The sequence below is a fragment of the Pipistrellus hanaki genome, assembly GCF_964339955.1.
Source record: "Pipistrellus hanaki genome assembly, chromosome: 6".
NCBI lineage: Eukaryota > Metazoa > Chordata > Mammalia > Chiroptera > Vespertilionidae > Pipistrellus > Pipistrellus hanaki.
Genome location: NC_140508.1, coordinates 42,134,054 through 42,153,167, shown reverse-complemented (window position 1 = coordinate 42,153,167; position 19,114 = coordinate 42,134,054). Strand labels below are relative to the sequence as shown.

At 47.0% G+C, this 19,114-nt stretch overlaps 1 long non-coding RNA gene across 1 annotated transcript; it reads right to left on the bottom strand.

Annotated features, from left to right (window-relative positions):
- Positions 1–635: 635 nt before the first annotated feature.
- On the bottom strand, positions 636–7,478 carry LOC311624464. The gene is made up of 3 exons (XR_014795325.1): positions 6,677–7,478; positions 3,717–3,786; positions 636–1,658 (listed from the first exon to the last, which is right to left on the bottom strand). It is a non-coding gene; the product is annotated as an uncharacterized lncRNA (long non-coding RNA).
- Between the last annotated feature and the right edge of the window lie 11,636 nt (positions 7,479–19,114).

Genomic DNA, 19,114 nt, shown 5'->3' with positions numbered 1-19,114 from the left:
CAGGGTTCCTTGGCAAAGCAGCCAGGGGTGGGGTAGGGGGTTGGGGGGCTGAGGATATTGATCCAATCCTGGTGTGATTAACCCAGCTTCTACATGGCCCCAGCTGTGGAACAGGAGGTTGTGTAGAATAATCAGGCCAAGGAAGGTGACACGCAGAGGACATCAGATTCATGAGACCCACACTGAGCTGTAGTTGCATGACCAGATGGTTCCATAAATATCCTGGGGCAGGAGCCTTTGCCACGTGTTGTGTGGGTCAAATGAAATAGTGTGGTCGGGAGTGATGGGAATGACAGCAGAGCCCTCTCCCAATGCTTGTAGAACCAGTGCTTTCTCAAATTAAACCAAAAAATGAACGATTTCAGGGTCGTCTGGTTCTCCCATTGGCATTGGTTGAGGTGGGAGGGGATGCGGGGCAGTCAGGAGTGGACCTCCTCCTCTTTGGTAGAGCTTCTCTGACCTTGACAGTGAGTGTGTCATAGATGTGTGCCCTGCACTCCAGTGGTGCTTTCCACACGGGACTTGGGATACTTTTACAAAATTTTGCTCCTTTGCTAATAAACATGATCAATCAGAATGGTCTCAAACCGAATGTGAGCCAGTGAGCACCATATCCGGAAATGAGGTCAGATGCATATAATTCATCCCTTATGCCTAGGTCAGTGCCAGACACATGGGAGCCACTCAGAGCATATTTATTAGATAAATGAAGGGCTGATGAGTTTCTGGTGGTTGCTCCTTTCCATTTGATTAAACATGTCCTGGTTCATTTCGCCAAATCACGAGAGAAGCGTTAGCCGCACACACACAGAGCCTACTCCTCACTTTAAATGCCTCTCAGAGAAAGAAGGGGCTTCACACTAGACCACCCAGCTGGTCCCATCGTCCCAGAAGCTGCTTTGGGTTTAAAGTGTTCAGATTTGCTAAGGAAACTTACACACAGCTCATATATAATTTCCTGATGGTAACTGAAACGTAAGGAAGACGAGCCTAGCATACAAATTCAGTAATCAGTAGAAATCAAACATGTTCTAGAATTTCTGAAAGGTCAGTTATTAGAAAACTTATGTTTTTTAATCATCAAAAACAGAAGACTCACAAACCTTAATATTGTCCCGATAAACCTGTGGTTTGCATAACTCAGCTCTCACCCGACTTTAGTTCTCGGTCTCTAACACTTGCTTAACTATTCATTTCAACTCTATAAGCATGGGCTGCACAATTACCATGTGCCTCGCCTCAGGCTGGGTGCGCTGGGGAGCACTGCAATCCTTCTATTGGCTCAGGAAAACAAGCACATTCATCATCAGCTTAAGTATTTAACAGCATGCGAGAGGCACGGTTCAGATGACATATTGGTTATGAGCATAAAGGGACCGGAATTTATTCAGTAACCACACATAACTGGCAACTCTGCTCTAAGTGGAACCTTCTTGCTCATTCCACACTGATGCCAAGGCATTTATTGAGCGGAAGGATTGCCTAACAGTAGCTATTTAGTGTGATAATGGCGTTTGATAGTTTGGACACAAACACCATTGTCACACTCCACAGCTCTGCTAAGGAACGTCTGTAGTTGTGACGGTGTTAACTTCACCTGCACATCCGTCCACCCCGGCCTCCAATCACCAGGCACCTCGCCAGCTTCGAGCAGTAACCTGAGCGGAGAAAAGAGGGATCAAGGATGGGGAGCATCTCGAACACCGGGAAGAGATGAAGACTCACAGATCTCAGGTTTATGTGTTCCAGCTGATGCAGGGATCCACATCCTTAAGTCCTATTACCACCCTGCAGAGCCTCCCACCAAACTCAAGTTCTAAGACTTCCTATGGAAATGAGTGAGAAATCTGTGTGCACCAGATTTCTAAAAGGGCTAAAAGAGAAAGAATCCCTAGAGGGCATCGATTTTAGAAAATAAATACTTAGCGGGTCACCACATTATAATCTGTAATCATTTGACTGGGTCCTCACCATATATCTCAACCCGTCGTCAGTAAATGTGGTACATTCTGCAGTCTAAGAAGATTAACAACATTTTGCCTGGGGATATGGCTTTTAGAGGGGCTGTAATCTTCTCTCAGTAGTGTCTATTGGATGCGGGGACGTCATGATTTTAAATCTTATTCACCACAGTCATTTTCCACCATTAATAGTGGGTGAAAGGTGAGGGAAAGGGAGGAAGGAAAATGGAGAGAGAGGGGGGAACTATTCAATTTTTCATGAAAAATACTCATTTTCTTGCAAACAAGAGCCTCTTATGAATAAATCCCTCTGGTTTACTTGGTTTCCTGTTGAAAATGGTTTCTAGCTGATATATGCATTCCTTCCCACAATGGAGAATGAGAGGAAATAAAGCATTTCACCTAATATTTTATTTTCTCCTGAGTGCTGGAGAAGGAGGGAGAAGGGGGCCAGTTTATTTTTATTCCAGGAGACCTGAATGTTAACATTTGATCAGAACCTTGCTTGAGCCAAAAACTAGCCCATCCTTTTAAAAATTTATCTTTCTTGTTGGAAATATTACAGATGTCCCCCTCTATTCCCCACTGGCCCCTCCACCCCCTCAGCCTCACCCTAGGCCCTCACTGCACTATTGTCTGTGTCCATGGGTTATGCATATATGCAGGCCCATTCTTTCTTTTTTCTTTTTCTTTTTCTTTTTTTTTTTTTTTAATTTCAGAGAGAAAGGGAGAGGGAGAGAGACAGAAACATCAATGATAAGAGAGAACCATTGATCAGCTGCCTTCTGCATGCCTCTTACTGAGGATTGAGCCTGAAACCTTGACATGTGCCCTTCAGAATCAAACCCAGGACCCTTCAGTCCGCAGGCCGATGCTCTAGCCACTGAGCCAAACCAGCGAGGGCTGCAGGTTCATTCCTAACAATGGAAAGTGGACCCTCTGTGTTTTTCAGTAAAAATGGTTATTCACACGCAGACCATAGTCACCCTTTTCAAGCCAGACTATGCACTTACAGCACACTACGAAAGTCACTCAGCTCCCAGGACTGGAGGATTGGAGCCTTTATTATTTATTTATTTATTTATTTATTTATTTATTTATTTATTTATTTACTTATTTATTGCTTTTCAGTTTTATGGCGATATCATTGATCTAAAACATTATATTTGTTTCAGATGTACCACCCAACCTCTTTTCTTTCCTTTTTGACAGCACCGATTGCTCATCTTCCTATTAAGTGGATGACTTCCTTTGGTTTCTGTCTGTGCCCTGACTTGCCTTTACTGGTGCAGCCATTGGCAGGGCAGCGGGACAGTGCCACCCAGCCCACCGTCAGACCTTCGCTCTTCAGGTGGGATGCTTCACCTGGGCACTTTGGTCACGACTGACACCAAGTAGAACTCCAGAGTTCCAGCTGGCCCCCAAGGACACCAATGACCCTTAGATGGTCCCTGGGGTGCGGTCACGGTGGACATCCTTGTGGGGTTAACTGTCTGGTTCCTCCCTTCCTGACTGCTTCTTCTAACAAGTTAGCCACGCTCACCTGCTTTGTCTTTGCCGGAGGGCCCTAGAACAGAAACCCCTGCTTCCTGGCCACTCAAGGGACATTGCTGACCATGACCACAGGCTTCGGAAAGCTCCTTGTTCATTTGGGGATCATCCATGGGAGGTGGACGATTTGACAGTTAAAATGGTCCTGGTAGGACACAGTTGGAGAGCTCTGAAAAGAAAAGGGGTTGGGCCCATTTCACTTACAGTGGCCTAGAGCAGCATCCGGCCCCTCCACTTCTCCCGTGAGCTCTGTGTGCCTCTGGCTTTCAATAATCTGCCAAAGACAGAAACCGGGAGGAAGAATAAACAGGGAAGAAGAAAAGAGAGGAAGTTAATGTGTTACAGGCAGACCTTACCAACTCCTCCCCAAATAAACATCTATTTCTTTGGTCTAAGAAAAATACCTCAAGGAAAAAGTCCTTGAATTTGGAGAAAAATTTTTTTTCCTACAAATTTGTAGAAAGATTTATCTATAAGGTTATCCACGGAGGAATTGTTCATAATAGTAAAAAATTGCAAACAACCTACATGCCCAATGATAGAAGGTTAATGCATTTATGATACACCCTAGTCATTTAAGTTGATATAGGGGGGGAAAAAAAGGTTGTTGACTTGGAAAGAGATTCAAGATATGTCATTGAAAGAAGAGGTAGTTTGTGTGAAAAATGCATACATATCAGGGCCCAAAACATCAAATAATAATCATGATTATATCTGTGGTAGAACTAGGGTTTCTTGTAGCCCCTCCTTTTGTTTCTCTGCATTTATTTCTACAAGTCATGTAGTACTTTTGTACTGAGAAAAATAATTAGAATTTAAACAATTTGTAAGCAGGGTGTGTGTGTGTGTTCCTAATAAAAATTCCTTCTTGAACAGGCTTTTCTGAAATTGGGAGCGTAGAGATTACCTATGTCTGTGTGCTGCTTGTCAACAAGCTTGACAAGTTAGTGATGTTCTAAGAGATGGGCCTCAGGCTAATTTCCTAGCAAATGATTAGTGAAATATTTTATTATGCAGTTCACTAATTTTATGATATGATTGAATCGATCAATAAACACATTTATTACATGTCTGGTATGTTCTCAGCCTTGTACACAACTTGCAAACATAGCTCTAATGGCCATCATCTTTTATTACTTCTTTGATTGTTTCTGCAGGCTAAACTCAGCCAACCTGCAACGCGGTTGAAACAAGCAAGCAGAATGTTTTTGCTTTTTCCAAATGCCATCCAATAATACGTCACTAACAAGAAAATGAGAAATGGTTAATGCCAGGAACTACTTGGAGATATATATATTTCTCATAGTTATTTCTCATTCTGCAGATCTAAAAAAAAATCGTTTGTTCCAGTGTTTTCAAATGTAACAACTTAAATAGTACCAGTTCATAAAAACTAGAAAGTTCATAAGGTGGCAGAGACATAATTATACCTGTTATTTCCAGTTAAGGAAAAGGAATGCTTAAGACAAAGATGTAGGATATTAATCAAGGTGATGGGTCCAAATGCCAGCACAATTTTCTACAGCTTAGTTTAGAAAAGGCCTCAAGGGCTCCTGCTAGGGTTTCTCCTCTGATCTCAGCCACATTACGCTCTCCCCATCTCTCCTTGTGCCTTGTTTCTTGGGGTTTCCTGAGAGGTCAATGCTAGGCATTCCTAAATTCCTGTGCAGCGTTCCAGTCTAACTTTCCCTCACCTTCCCAACCTGGACTGCCTCTCTCGACATTTCTAGTTGCTGTGCTCAATTCAGAATGCAGTTTTCCCATTGAGCCCGTGGGTATGAGAAACAGGCAAGACCGCGCTTGCCCCTCGTTGTATGTCAATATCATGGGCTTTTTTTTTTTTTTTCCATTAATGGGCAGAAGGAGTTCATCATGGAGGAAGCCTTTAAAAGCCAGGCCCTCTAGCAAATACTGCCATCTTTAACTATTTTGTGTGCATCACAGCTTTGTGCAAGATGCCTTTGACTCATAAGTACCAGGAATGCCACAAACTCCTTATTCTTTCTTAAGTCAGACCCGGGCATGAGCAGCTTGCCTTTGCCTGCATAGTTTGCTGCCCGGGGGCTGAGAACATCCTAGGGCCAACCCCTGAGGACTGAGAAAAGAGTGCGTTGGGGACCATGAAGTGTTGTTACCTTGAAGAAAACCCAACCTGCCAGCTCCAAAAAATAAAGTTTTCTTAAAAAACAAAAGCTGAGTGGAGATGTCCTTTCTTAATTCCAAACCCACATTCACTATCATTTCAAATAGATGTGTGAAATGCATCCATCTGATTCTTTTAGGCTGTTAGAGTTTAGATGAAGACAAAGAAAGTCCCTATCATAAGCCCGAGTCCTGTCACTCGGAAAGTTCATGGAAATTTGAAAAAAGAAATATCCTGTCAGTAGGGAGCAAAGTGGCATTTCTTTTCTCGTTGACATTGTCTGGAAGGGAAGATCCGGATGCTCCTGACCATGCTTATCACCACCCAGGGGAGAGGAGGGGTCACTGGGCAGCTTCTCAGCTGAGTCTGCGTCTCACCAGACTCCTTGTGAGAGAACTGCTGAGGCTGGCGGGCTCCTAGGCACCAGGTCCATTTCTCTGCGGGCGCCCAGTGATTTCCAGTGCCGGGGATGGGCCAGCACGAGGCGGACACCTGAACAGCTCTGACGCTGGCATTTTAGAATTTGCAGAACAAAACAGTGCTTGCCCAGAAGCTTGGGCACAGGAGCGATTCCTGGTCAGATAGACCTCCTAATTCCAGCCAGACTTCTGGAATTGTTAAAGGAAGATGTAGGATATTAATAATATTAATATCCAGGCCTTCGTGCTATTGTTAAAGCAGACCCCCACAGAGCAGGGCACAGCTTCATGACCGCCACTCCAGGAGCAGAAATAAAGCCCATGCCGCCTCTGGGCCCTGGCTCCTCCTAGCCTTCCCCTTCCCCCCTGCAGGGCGAGAAGAACATCTAGAAAAACCTTGAGGCTTTCTGAAGAAGCAATAAACATGGCAGACACATGCAAGAATGCCGGGTTTACCGCTGCACCTTGCTCAGGTGTCGTGTGGGGTCTTTTTGAACACCTAGGCCACAGCTCACCCCCGCTTTTGAAAACCGGTGAGCCTCCAAAAGAACAACCTAATTCACACGGGGAGCTGGAGGGGTCATGCGAAGTGGGGACCTTACCTTTCAGTTGCTGAGTCCGCAGCCCAGGGCCCCTTCTCTGGCCCGAGGGGGTGGGGGTACCAACAGGCTCCCTGTTCTGCGTGGGGCGGCCGTGGGCACGAGCCCCGGGCTTCTGTGGGTTTTAGGCCTTGTCCCTCTCCCTTTATGGGATCCAGGCTTTTAAAGTAAACAGTTGTTTCCCTTTCTGATAAGTCACATTAAATTATCGATTCAGAACAGGGGGGAGGGCACGACCTTAGCCCATAAAGTCACCTTTGGTCAGGCACACTAAGCAAGGCCGGAAAGCCCCACGTCCCCACTGCGGGTGTGGGGGTGGTGCGGGCAGGGATGGAGGCAACAGGTAAGCTGAACTGTTGAGCACACCGCTCCTCCGCAGGCTCCCAGGCTTAGCCATGTTTAACTCTTTCCTTCCAGGGAGACTGCAGACAGTGACCTTGTCACCTCCTCAGAATTCTAGACCCAGGAAAGTGCCCTGGTCCCTGTGAGAGCATCGGACTCAATACCCTTGGCTCATCCCACTTAGAGCTCTTGACCAATATTTGGAAGCCAACCTCATCCTCCTCTTGCACTCATCACTTCTGACGTCGTTGCAATCCTACTTATTTGTTCTCACCAGCAATGATTAAGCTCCTCCTTATCTGCTAAGCTCTGGTGAGGCAGTGTGAGCAAGCTTGGTAGGAAGACGGATTGTGACAATCCTTGGAGGCTGTCCTGGCTCTAACTGTAGTCTATTAGCGGCCATTGTCTTTAATGTCTCTCGTCATTTATTTCCTCCTCGGGCCACTTTGTCATTTTGCTTTCTGAAGCTTTGAAAGGAAGCTATCTATTATATTACAACCTAAAGTGTGTATGTGTGTGTGTGTGTGTGTGTGTGTGTGTGTGTGTGTGTGTGTTGGGGTGGAGGGGTGGGGAGGCTGGTGACCCTGGGCAAAGCTCACATGGTCTGAGGAGGTGGGCAGGCTTCACTAGCAGGTGTTGTTCGTCGTTTTGCCCTACGCTGGCTCTTAGTTATATTTCTTTTCAGTTGAAAGCACAATATGCTGGCTTTTTCTGTTTCCTTCCTAAGAACTGCCAGCTGGTCCTAAGAAATGAGCCCACAAGGTTGCTGCTGCTATTTGGTCCCTCAGTGCTTGAGGGAGACCCCTTTTCAGGTCACCTCTGGCCTCCCGAGGTCATCCTGCCAGCTTGCTTCTAGAAAAGAGCAGGGGATGACTCAGAGGTTGAGTATCGACTTATGAAGCACGAGGTCACGGTTGGATTCCCGGTCAGGGCACATGTCCAGGTTGCAGGCTCGATCGCCAATGTGGGGGGCCTGCAGGAGGTAGCTGGTCAAGATTCTCTCTCATTACTGGTGTTTTTATCTCTTTCCCTCTCCTTGCCTCTTTGAAATCAATTTAAAAAAAAGAAAGAAAAGAAAGAGCACAGGCTTCCGTGAGGGCTGAGCGATCAGCTGTGGATTCCCAAAGATGGTGCATTCACATGGCAACAGCCCAGATATTCATGGTCAGATGGGACAAAAACACGGAGGGCCCTGTAGAAACCACCATGTCCTGCTGCTCCAGCTTTGTTCAGAGAATATGGTGCCAATGTGATTTTTTTAAAGGTCACATTACTGGCACTGCCTGGAGTAACTTCCAGTGTACTTCTTAAGTTGCTTCTTGGTGATTTCAGAATTACTTTTGGTTTTTCTCCTTTAAAGTGAAGTAGGTTCCTGAGACACCCTCCCCCTCCCCACTGCACCACCACCACCACATAGCTAGTTTTTCCAAGGGCAGGACAAGCTCTTCCCTCCACTCTGCCCACCCTGTCCCAGGCCCGGCCACTGGGACATCCAGGTCACTTTCACCACCTCTCAGTCTGTGACAGTGGATACATTTTTGAAGAGACAGTTTCCCCTTCTTTTGGAAAACCACAATGAAGACAAATGTTCAGCTTTCAGATGATTTCCTTTAATGGTATTTGCCAGGATTCTGGATTTCAGAGTAAGGCTCAATCTTGTCCTATTTATAATCCTCAACCAACTTTCTTCTGCCAACCCTCACTTTAGCTGCCTTTAAAATGATCTTCCTTTGTATTTTTTATTTTTAATCATAGGGGTGCACTCTTTTTTTTTTTTTAAGCTCTTTTTAAAAAATATATATATTATTGATTTTTTACAGAGAGGAAGAGAGAGGGATAGAGTTAGAAACATCGATGAGAGAGAATCATCGATCAGCTGCCTCTTGAACACCCCGCACTGGGGGTGTGCCCGCAACCAAGGTACATGCCCTTGACCGGAATCGAACCTGGGACCCTAGAGTCCGCAGGCCGATACTCTATCCACTGAGCCAAACCGGCTTTGGCAGGGGTGCATTCTTTTAAGAAAAGGTAGATTTGAATCCTGCAAGGCTGAAGTTCACTTTGGAACAGGTCAATCCCCAGTGCTTGTACTCAGAGACAGGCTGCAAAACTGGGCTTTGAAACATGAAAAACAAAATCAGAAAGTCAGGTAACTTTCCACCGGGTGCAGCTGGAAGCAGGCCCCACCCTCTGGGGGTGGTGGTGGCAGGGGGTGCCTGACTATGGTTTTCTCATCTTCCTGCTCGGGCTGCAAGCTTTTTCTGAAATGGAAAAAAAGCGGTCAGTTCCAATGAAAATGCTCAAATTTGCCAAGAGGGAGGCGGAAGTTGGGGACTGGGAATCCTGGGTCTCCTTTGAGATTCTTTTCCGTTCGGATTTTTGCCTTTGGACACACGCTTTATATTTCTGAGTCTTTTTTTGTTGTTTTTTTTTGTTAATCTTCAACTGAAGATATTTTTTTCCATTGACTTTTTATTTTATTTATTTTAAAAAATATTTTTATTGATTTCAGAGAGATAGAAACATCAATGATAAGAGAGAATCATTGATCAGCTGCCTCTGCACACTACCTACTGGGGATCGAGCCTGAAACCCGGGCATTCGGCCTTAACTGGAATCAAACCCCGGACCCTTCAGTCTGCAGGACGATGCTCTATCAACTGAGCCAAACCAGCTAGGGCTCCATTGATTTTTTTTTTTTTTTAGAGAGAGTGAAAGGGAGGGGGAGATTCAGAGAGAGAAACATCAATGTGAGAGAGACACATCGATTGGTTGTCTCCTGGAAGTGCTGACTGAGGCCGGGGATGGAGCCTGCAACAGAGGTACATGCCCTTGACCAGAATCAAGCCCACAACCCTTCAGTCTGAGGCACAACTCTCTATCAACTGAGCAAAACAGGCTAGGGCGATATTTCTGAGTCTTTAGGTTCCTCTCTCTGTGCAGCAAAGCTGAGATTGCTTGCTTGCCATTTGCTATGAAACTTCAGGTGAAACAGGAGATGAATCTGTTCTCATTAACAAATAGAGAAAATCAATGATGCACATAGAAACATTGCAAAGGTTATGAGTTGTAATGACTAACCGGTTCTTTATTGGACTAGTAAAGGAAGAGACCAAAGGAGCCAAATTTAGCACAGGAGGGAGGGGCCAGGCACAGGGGGCTGGAGGGATGCTGAACTGCCCCAGCTTTGATCTGCTATCAAGGGAATCAAAGTCACTTTCAAACCAATGTCCCAATCCAGGACCAAGCGACAACATAATGTTTACCTCGAGTCCTGATTTCATCAGAGTCACACACGGATCACCTTCTCCCACTGAAGGTCTTGGCTCTTATCGGTGGAAAACAGGCTCGGAGCATCGCTGCATGGGGGCAATGGCCGGACTGCTGGGGACGAAGCTGGGTCATTGCATGAATGAGTGCGTACCCTCTCCACGGAGATAGTTGAAACAAGTCGAAGACATGATGATAGTTCTCCCCGAAAGCTTCAGTGCATATCACCGAAGAATAGGAGTATTCTACTTAACCTGAGGACCAGTATCAGTGCTAAATTAACAGCAATTCATCTAATGTTTAGCTCATTTTCAAATTTCCGAGCTATCTCCAAAATCTCTTTTCAAGTTGTTTTCCTTCCATTATTTTTTTGAAACTATGACTGGTCAAGATGAATGCCTTGCAATTGGTTCTTCTTTTCTCCTTTTTTAAATGACATTAATCAACATACTTCTCTAGCACTCGGTCATAACGTTATGTTTCCATCACGGTTTTTCCAAGGACTGGCCACTCCTGAGGACGTCTCATGAGAAAGGCCCAGAAGTCAGGCCCCTGAAGCCTTCTGCCTGGCTTCCTTCCCCCTTCTGAAGACGAGCAAAAACTCTCTGAGTAAATCTTTTTAAAATATCAAACAAGAATCTCCAATGAATCTTCATTCATTCATTTATTCATGCAAGAAATATTTGTTGAAGGCCACAATGTCCTCAGCAATATTCTGTATAGTGTGTATACAAATAACAAAACCCACTCACCTACCCACCCACCCACCCAAACCAGACCACAGCGTCTTCCCTCAGGAAGCTTCCATTCAGAAGGAGGCAGCAATGAACAAAATAAAGGAAGGCAGAGAAAGGGGTAATGAGTTTGGGGGAAGGACTCAAGTTAAAATAGTGTGACAGGCAGGCCCCCACTGCACCGGGGTTTGAGCAGAGACAGGAAGAGGTTGAAGAGTGAACCATGAGGATGCCAGGAGAAAGAGCACTCTAATGGCCCCACTGCCTCTATGGGTCCAGTGTTAGGCTGAGAAGTTCAGGTACAAATCTTGATACATGTTCCTTTAAAAAAAATATATTTTATTGATTTTTTACAGAGAGGAAGGGAGAGGGATAGAGAGTTAGAAACATCAATGAGAGAGAAACATCGATCAGCTGCCTCCTGCACACCCCCAACTAGGGATGTGCCCGCAACCGAGACACATGCCCCTGATCTGACTGGGACCCTTCAGTCCGCAGGCCGATGCTCTATTCACTGAGTCAAACCGGTTAGAGCATGTTCCTCTTATGCAGTGGGCTTTTGTGCCCATCCCTGAGCGCATTTGTCATAGACCTCACTTAGATGAAGAGTTCTCTAAGGAATCCCCCTCTCTTTAAGTGAGTTGTCTTCAGTTGCTTTACTTGGCCTGTGATAGGCAGTCCCAGCTTTATGCTGCTATGATCTCCCCAGTAGTCACCTGTGCCCTCCCCCCACAGCCCCTCCCCCCACACATACAAAGCTACTCTGCAGGCTGTCAGAAAAATCCCTACTACTCCTCCGAGGGTTCAGCCGGAGGTGCTGCACAGAGAAGACCAAAGCCAACTGGGAAGTCCTTTCTCCAAATGTAGGCACAAAATTCACATAGATTGCTCTGTGTTAAAAGCAGGGTTTTAATTAGACCCTAATTTATGGGATTTCTTCTTCAATCCAGGTTGTGCAAAGGGCATTCAAAAGTAATCAGTAGCCCACACAAGAGTTTGGAGCCAGGGGAAAAATCAATTGAGTTAACCTCAAGACTATTATTGGCTATTTTGGCTGAATATGTGAATATCGGGATATTCTAGCCAGCAAGGTCAAAGGGAAGGTCATCCCTCAGCATTTGGTTAAAGCTCCCATGTCTTCAGGGGACTGAGGAGAGACGGGCACCCGGGGGAATCTTTAAAAAGACAGCCCACAGCTACGTCTAGCTCTTTAAAACTGATAAAAATTTACTTAATTTGGGGGCAGGGAATGCATTTGTGAGCAGCACACAAAATCTAAAATCAAGAATTTTTAACATTACATGATTCAAATAATAAAGTCAAATGACAAAAAAAAAAAATAGAAATGGAAAAATATTAGCAATACAGTCACATTTCTTTACCTTAAAAAATGATTCATGTTAATCAAGATGATGAATTCAGGAAAGGAAAGGGTGTAAACATGAGTGTACAGAAAATTGAACATTGACAACATGGTTAACTTCACTCATGATTATAGAAACATAGATAAGATGTCAATTCTTCTGGAGCAGGTAAGTGGGAATGAAAAACTGGCCAATATCCATGCTGTGGGCAACCTGCCACTCCCAAACCTGTTTCTGGAAGTGTCAATGGTTTGCTTTTTTGAGGATAATCTGACAGTATCTATTAAAATTGAAAGTACATCTGTCTTGGTCCAGTAATTTTATTACTGGGAACTTACTGTATAGATATACTCACAAAAGTACACTAGACATGAATACAAAACTATTCATTGCAGCACTGTTTGTAACAGCACAAAACTAACAAAAAAACCCCACGAAATATCTGTATGGCAGACTGGTTAAAGTAAATAAGGCAGCCATACAAATGTAATAATGTAATAAAATAGCCATACAACATAATACTGTAATAACACAGCCATACAACCTAATACAGTAATAATACAGCCATACAACATAATACTGTAGTAATATAGCCACTCAATGTAATATGCAGACATTTAAATGAAAAAAGAAAAAGACCAGGAATTGGGGTAATAAAAATGATCAATCCCATGCTTCCTAAATCCAAAATATATAGGAATACATTTGGTGTAAATAAAAGGGATGTGAATAAATACTTGTGCATTTGTGTAGGTATTTCTTTGGTGGTAATAGCATACTTTCCCTTTTCTTCCTTGAAGGCTACAAACAATGTAATTGATGTGGTCCCTTGGGAAGTGACTGAGTGGTTGGGTGCGGGGTGGCTTTATGTTTAGCTTTAACCTGGTTGGCCTTTAATTGCTTGGAGGCATGATCACAAGCAGAGCTCCAAGGCCCCGATCCTCCCAACAGATGCAGGAAGACATGGTCTCTCAACCAAAATCGGAGAACAGGTGCAGTGAGACATCAAAGGACACACAAAGCTGGGCTGGCTTGACTTTGGAGGTCACGGTGAAGCTGCAAGACCAACAGAAGTGACCTCCAATTGGAAGCACAGGGCTCAGACACTTGTCTGCCCACGGGCCAGTCCCGTTAGAGTTAGGGGAGCTTTCACTGATCCTAAAAGGGAGGCAGACTTCTCGGAGTACTTGCTCACAGGTGTTGAGGTGGCTATCGGAGGTCCCTGACCTGGTAGTGGAGCCGTGGTTACCTGGCTTCCTCCAGGAATCCAAGTTTGGCCTGAGTTCTGAAGGAGGGAGCAAAATTGGGGAGGCAAAGGAATGGGATTGTAAAACATTAGGTAGAGGGAACATCATGTGTGACGGTCGGGGACGGGGACTGGAAGGTGAGCCCATGTGGTTGGAGCAGATACAGAGGAGGTAGCCACAAAGAAGTGGGTGAACTTTGGTCAAAGATTGCCTGATGCTGTGCAAGGGTGGCTGCCAGCCATGCCCCCAGAAAGCTGAGGGGTGCTGGTCATTTATATGTGAGTGTGAGTGTGAGACAAATGCTTGCCCACAGTCTGGATACAATCATTTTCTCCAGTGCCTCAGTTTCCAGGGTCCTTGCTCTTTTCCTCCTCTGGTTTTAAGGACAGTAAGTCACTGGCACCTCCTGCTGTAGGCTGCCTCTCCTCCTCGTTAGAAGCTAGTGACGCATGACTAGCAAGCTTATTTGCATGGAAGTAACATTTGCCTTTCCCTTTGCTGATGCCAACGTACCCACGTGTTGGTGATGTTCTTCTCTTCACTCCTCTGTTCATTGTTTTTGCTAAATGGATAGAAAGGCACATGTAACATGGGCGAGGACACAGCTTGCCATGCCTTCCGGCAGCCTGTGAACACAGAGGCCAGGTGGCCCTGGCCTCGGCACCAGCAACCCTGGGGACCTTGGGGTGTGGGCACTGTGTCTGGGAAGAAGAGGACAGTCCCACCATCCCAGTTGCCTGGGCCTCAGCGGGGACCAAGAAGACACAGTGAGCTTTCCCTGACCCGCTTGGTAAGGCACAGAAAATGTGTGAAGGCACGGGGCCGAGGAGTGCCCAGAGGGACTGGGGACTTGGACCAACCAGCTTGGACGACCAGGAGATGAGGCACCCTCCTGTGGCAGGGCCCCAGGGACAGAGGACCTGGGGTGAAGCTGAATGCTACTCCATGACAGTATCATGCACCAACCCCCAGAGACCTCAATGTCCCTGAGAACTGCCTTGTGGAAGTGGAGGCCCCTTCCTGCTGACAAGCCACCAGCAAATGAGGGGACTCGCAGCCTGGCTTCTCCTCCTGCCCCCAGAGAGGTAGGAAGAGGAGAGATCTCAGAATTGGGTCACATGGGGTGGGAGTGGGGGTCGGGGAGAGGTGTGGGAATCATAAAAGGATTGGGGCGGGCTAAGGGCAGGCTTCCCTACCAGGCACTCAGCCCTCCATTACCCAGTGACTTGACTTAGCGAGGCTTGGCAAGCCCACCTGAGCCTTCCTGGTGCTTGCGTGCATTCCGAGGCCCGAAATATCCAGCCTTGAGATAACTCGGTAGCCTTGAGAACACCCAGTTTCCAGCCACATGCGACAAAATGACTAAGAGATGGAGATGTCGTGCTGAATATTTTTAGTCTCCCTTGTCACAGGTGTGTGCGTGAGTCATGGGATTGACAGACTGCGCCCGGGGAGAGCAAGGATCCCTCCAGAACCTCCTTCCTTCGCTGATGTATTTCCTTATTTCCTACCGTGGCTCTTGGGAAGCCTCTCGGTGATGGTGCAGGAAGCTGCCCTTTCTGAGAGCGCGTCACATGGGATGGGACCGCTCCTGTCATGGGTCCCTTAAGGAAAAGCAGTTTCCAAGCACCTGAGACTGCCATCTCGGACTCGGGAATGTTTTAAATTCCAGTGACTTTCCCAGTCCGTTTGTTTGCTTTCCTTTAGAGTTGCTTGTGGCGGGAAGTCATTCTTTTGATTTTAGTGGCCTCAGAACCCGGAGGCTCTGGCTGGGAGGCTGCATGGGCCTTCGCACAGGTGACAGGCGAGGCGGTGTGACAGTGAGTCAGTGCTGACACCTCCCCTCTTCCCTCTGCGGCCAGGGCACAGGCCGGAGAAGCCATGTCAGGTAGAATCGGGGCCCGTGATGCCCCAAAAGCTGTGCTCTTGAGCGTGCTTCTTAGCTTGGGCTGCATAATTGGATTCTCTTGGGGAGATCTTAAAACTATGAATGTCTGGACCTCAGTCCCAGAGACTCTGTTTTTTGTTTTTATTTTTTATTGATTTCAGAGAGAAAGGGAGAGAGATGGAAACATCAATAATGAGAGAGAATCATTGATCAGCTGCTTCCTGTACACCTTACACTGGGGATCAAGCCAGAAACCCAGGCATGTGCCCTGACCGGGAATGAAACCGTGACCTCCTGGTTCATAGGTCAATGCTCACCCACTGGGCCACGCCGGCCAGGCCCAAAGGCTCTGTGTTAATTGGCTGGGGGTGAAGGGACACTCAGAGCCATTTCTGAAGGGAAGAGGGAGCAGAGAGGAAGACACCATGACAGATTTTTATGGGAGCCTCTTGAAGGAACAGGTCTTGTCACTGGTTTGTCCCCAGGTTCTGTCCATCACTTGGCTCACAGAAGATGCTCCCGGAAGACTAAATACAAGGCAGGATGGATGATTGAGACGTTGAACTGGAAAGTTTTGAAGACAAATTATAAGAGGCCAAATAGGAGGATAGGAGGATAGGAGAATCCGGTGCCCCGAGGGGGGGCAGGGTGGTGGTGGTGAGCGGGCTGTTGTAGCCCCACCGAGTGCTAATGGGGTCATTTGGGAAAGACCCCTCACTGAGCCTTCGTTTCCTCATCTGTAAAGCAAGGGGCTCGGAGCAAACGTTTTGCTAATGTTCCCTCGCTGTTTTTAAAATCCTCTCAGGAGATGGTTGCTATGCCTACCCCTGGCATTTGGCCACTTTTCTAGCCTCCTATGTGAGTCCAATGCTTCGGAAATTGGCTTCAGCTGGAGAGCAGTTGTCCTCAAGCAAGAACGCTGGGCCAATCAAGGGTTGCCTAGCGACAGTTTGCGCGGCAATGACAGACACCCGGTGTGAGGGGAGAAGGCAGTGTTCCATAACATTCTCTTGCGCCCACAGTAATCCTGTGGCGGTAGATGAGGTGGGGAGGGGGCATCTTCTTTTTGGTGAGGGCTCTGGGAGTGCTGACGGAAACATGGAACCCGAAGCCAGCTGCTGAGACTTACAAATCCAAGTTGACTTTCCCCCTGATCTCCCTCCTCCCAGGATTGCCCAACTCTCTCGAAACACTGCGGACGGCAGTTCGTGTGGAGATGAAGACAGCCTCTCTGTTGACTTTATTTCCAAACCCTGCCTTTTGGAATTGACACAGAGCAGGGCAAGCTGCTGGCCAGGCTTGACCATCTGGTCAGCCAGCTCCAACCCCGTTCCTGCTTCATCTCCTCAAACAGAAGCTAGTGAAGAGATCTCAATAACACAGATAAAAAGTAGAGCAACATGGGCTTTGGACCTCAAGGCCAGCAGGCTTATCGTGAACAGGTCAATTTTTCTCTGTGGTTTCCCGTCCCCAGGGTGGGGGACGACCAAAGCTCCCCTCCTTCATTAAGACCTGCTCTGCCCAGGTCCCTGTGGGTGGGGACACAGGCCGTGATGGGCACCTTCAAGGGCGCTTCCTTAGCACTCCAGGTACCCAAAGTCCCAGGTCTGCTGTGGCTGCAGGTGGAGGGGGGCTCTGGTTTGGGAGGGAGGCCTAGCCAAGGCAAAGGCAGCATTTGGGTTCAACGCACAAACTCTGGAAGCAGAACACCTGGTCTACTTCTTACAAGCTCGTGACTTTGGGTGACTTTTAAAAATCCTCAGTACCTTGATTTCCCCATCTGCAAAATGGGAATACTAATGCACTTGCCTAGCACAGTGGTTAGCAAAATCATTAGTCAACAGAGCCAAATATCAACAGTACAATGATTGAAATTTCTTTTGAGAGCCAAATCTTTAAAACTTAAACTTCTTCTAACTCCATTTCTTCAAAATAGACTCGCCCAGGCCATGGTATTTTGTGGAAGAGCCACATTCAAGGGGCCAAAGAGCCCCATGTGGCTCGCACGCTGCAGTTTGCCGACCACGGGCCTAGCGCATTAGGTTTAGGGCACTAAGTCAGCGGTTCTCAAACATCTGCCTGAGTACGAGTGTCCTGAAGAGCTTATGCAGATGAAGTTTTTGGGGGTTTCATTTCCTGAGAGGTGCTAGGTGAGGACCCAGGCTTCTTAGTTTTCATCATGTGTCCCAGGTGGATCTGCCTGGCCACTGCATGTCCCACCTGGGCAGCTGTACCCGGCTTCCCCTGGGACTGGCCCTGGTGCCCCAGGGGCTGCTGGAATCTTTGCAGATGGCTTGTCTCCCTCTTCCTGACCCACCGATCTTACAAGTTTCAGTTCCAGCGATAGCTCCTCCAGGAGAAATTCTTTATGGGACTTTCTGATAGACCTGGACCTCGGGGCAGGAATGCCCTTACCTGCCATTCCAAAATCCACTTTTTATAGATGTGAGGCAATCTCATTCGGGGCAAAACCTCATCTGATGGCAAAAACCTAATCTGAGTTGACGTGATATTTATAGTCTTTATCCCACTAAGTGTGAATATTAATATGCTTTGCTATACAGATATAAATGGGTTCCATGATAGTGTGCTGGCCCAGACTCTACTGGCAGTGCGACATAAGGTTTGGGATATGTAACATAGCATTTTTCTAAAATGTGCATCCAGCACAATGCTCAGTGCAAATAACAACTACCAACCACTGCCCTAGGTGATGCCCCCTTTAAAAAAACTCAAGGAAGTTAATTTGAAAGTGCCTGAAAGTTCCCCATCATTGTGAGCTGGGACCATCCTAAGTGGAGGTGCTGACTGTCATTTGCCATTTCTCACCCCCACACCCAAAGGCAGGGCGGACTCACCTCCTGGGGACCACCTCCTGTTCCAAACACAGAGGCCTCTTCCCCTCGCCCCTGGTTGGCACCTACCGAGATCACCAAGCAGCAACCAGAAACCATGTGCAGGTGCCTCTTAGACAGCCAGGTAGCCTCGAGCACCAGGCAGGAGTGCAGAGGGCAAGAGGGCAGTTGGGGGGTGAGGGAGGAGTTGCTAAAAGCAGAGTGATCTGATCAGAGGTTGGCTGGGGGCAGGCTCACGGAGGGTCGCGTGGCTGGGAAGTGGAGAGAAGGAAAGGGGCCTGGGGAAAATACTGCCATTGTCCAGACCAAGGGAGTTCTGGAAGCTAACTTTAAGGCTGATGGCTTCAGTGTTCAACTTGCAGGGCAAGAAGACTGGCCCAAGGTCACAGGGTCCTGGGGGCTCCTGGACCTCAAGAGAGGTATGACCATTGCTCTTTTCATGTCACCAGCAGTAAGTATTTCCCAATGCTGCGTCTCTCCAGCCCCACAGCTAATATTTGTCTCCTGTCGATCAGTCTCCAGCCGGTTACTTTTTAACTGGCGTCAGGGTTCAAAGGCCTGAGTTTTGTTTAAACACTCGTTACATCGGGGAGGGCATGTCCCTCTGATAATCTCAACTGATGAATAAGCAAGGATCCTCTAAGTAAACACAGACTGTAGAGAAGGCATGGCGGGGGGCGAGGGGGTAGTGACAGGGAGTGGGAAGACCCCACTGCCAGACGAGGTCTTAGACTTTGTAAG